This window comes from Sinocyclocheilus anshuiensis, unplaced genomic scaffold (assembly GCF_001515605.1).
Source record: "Sinocyclocheilus anshuiensis isolate Anshui unplaced genomic scaffold, SAMN03320099.WGS_v1.1 scaffold55, whole genome shotgun sequence".
NCBI classification, from domain to species: Eukaryota; Metazoa; Chordata; class Actinopteri; order Cypriniformes; family Cyprinidae; genus Sinocyclocheilus; species Sinocyclocheilus anshuiensis.
In genome coordinates, this window is record NW_015549647.1 from 2,523,922 (window position 1) to 2,526,264 (window position 2,343).

General features: G+C 35.5%; 1 protein-coding gene across 2 annotated transcripts in view; it reads right to left on the minus strand.

Moving 5' to 3' along the window:
* The window catches only part of LOC107660063 (E3 ubiquitin-protein ligase MARCH7-like), a 19,130-nt gene extending 17,139 nt beyond the window's left edge, over positions 1–1,991 (minus strand). For both annotated transcript variants that reach the window (XM_016449251.1, XM_016449252.1), the window contains exon 1: positions 1,940–1,991. The gene's annotated coding sequence lies outside the window, so the exon portion shown is untranslated. The remainder of the gene's footprint in view (positions 1–1,939) is intronic.
* Positions 1,992–2,343: the final 352 nt, after the last annotated feature.

The window sequence follows — 2,343 nt, forward strand, 5'->3', positions numbered from 1 at the left end:
AGTCAAACCATTCTGTTTTTGCTTCAAATTTCGAAACTATACAATCTAATTTAGTTTAAAAACTGCTCATGTTGCATGTATGCAGCATCTTTGTTTGGATCATGATTAATGCATTTTAAATGGAAAGAGCACAGACAAAGCCTTATTTTGTTTATATGAAGAGATTTCTTTTATTTGGGTTACTTATGTATTTGATTTGGGGCTTGTTTTAAAATTTCAATTTAGTTTACATTTACATTATATTTAAATTGTCATTTAGCAGACACTTTTATCCAAAGCGACTTTCAAATGAGTACAATAGAAGCAATCAAAACCAACAAAAGAGCAATAATATGCAAGTGCTATATTAGTATATTATTATAGTTCTATTTCAATTTCACAAAGAAATGTGCAGCATTTTGTCCAAGCAATAATAAAAGGACACATTTAACTTATAATTTGTCTTAAATCTCATTTTGTAAAAAAAATAAAATCGTGAATCAAATAGAATCGTGAAATCAAAATCATTTATCGAATCGGGAGTTGAGTGAATCGTTACATCCCTACCTGTACTTGAAATGTGTACTCATTTAGATCCAGAATGTCGATGAGAATATATATATAGTAGGCCTCAAAGTTTTTAGACGGCTAAAGCACCAATTTTGTTGCATCATTTTATATGATGCAGCTTGGTACATCTCTTGCATCATTTAAAACTTTCTTCTGCTGCTCTCTTCCATACAGCAATAGTGACACACAAAAAAAAGCACACAGTCTAACAACTTCTGCACTATATTCCAAGTATTCTGGAGCCATTTGATAGCTTTGTTCACGGAACAGACACAAATTCGCCGTCACCACTATTCACAATCATTTTATGGAAATGAAAGGCTAAGACAGTCTGGTGAACTTCTTTTTGGTTTGACGGAAACAAGAAACTCATGGGTTTCGAAAGACAGGACAGTGAGGAAATAACACTTGTAAAAGGTACTAAAGGTGAATGACAAGCAGACTGAGAAATATATTAACATCAGGGCGTGTATGTTAAGGAGAGGCAGAACAAAAACACCCATGTGGCTTTGTTTGCCGATTATGCAACCAGTGCAGGAACATTTAGTTAAAACCAGGATTGTACACTCAACAAAAATCACACAAAACAGTTCACTAATAAAATGAGGAGCCATTTTAAGTTAATGCCTTCATGCAGTTTCCTCATTTTGAGGTTTCTAAGCACACTAAAGCACATGTGTGATCTTCATTGATTCCCTGTGCATCAGTTTGTACTTCAAGAATTTTAAGTGTCAACGGGTGCAAATCTGACTATTTTGATTTATTATCAATCTATTATGATCTATTATGAGTTGAAATTTAGGATCAAAATTTTCGATTACAACAACGACCTATTAAAATATCTCTCCGGCTTCCAGACCACAATGTTCAAGTCCTGTTTGGTGCACTTGCATGAACTTGACAGGACAAATAGCATAATTTTGATTGTAAACCACAGCTGATGCATATCAAACAGGTGAGATGTGATTTGCATTAGCCCAGCACAGCTCTCGGGTTCCAAGCACATATAAAAAAAAAAAAAGGCTCGCAAAGGAGTATTTATCCCGTAACGTTACAAAAGCTTTTGCTCCAATAAATCAGACGGACTAAAGTCAAATAAATAAAAGGACATGATCATGACATGCGCCACTGACCCGTTAAACTAGACGCTCTAGGTTGCAAGTGATCCCAGGAGTCAGTCGCATTAATAAACCAGCACCCTGCCAGATGTCTAGGCCTTGTTTTTGTTAGCCAGGACACTTCGTAACTACAAGAATAAAGCACGCTGGGTAATCGAATGCAATTAAACCGCAAGTGTTTATATTCACACTTAGCAAACGATACCCGTTAAAACGCAGGGATTTCACCGTATTAAAACACTCCGATTGGCATCACTTCCGTGTGAACTCACCTCTGATTTTCCGTCTCTCTGCCTTTAATATCAATGGCGTCCGTGTGTCGATATAAGGAGGGTCACGTGGTTTAAAGTGTCAGCTGCCCCCGCCAGTGAATGACAGTTTAGCGAAATACGGCCCGCCCTCTTTTCTCATTAACATCGACATGCTGCATGTAAATGATACATGTTAGGTTGTAAAATCCAAAATAAAATTAGAGGTGCCTCTCGAACATCCCCATTGGTATATACAGAAATTTGATCTTTGATCTTGGGGAAGATAAAAAAATTGTAGCCTATAATTTAATTAGGTCAATTCTTTTTATAATTTGAAAAACAATTACACTATTATTAAAACTAATTAAATATATCCTCCTGAGATTTTTTTATTTTATTTTTTTGTGTCATTGCATTGATTGGAG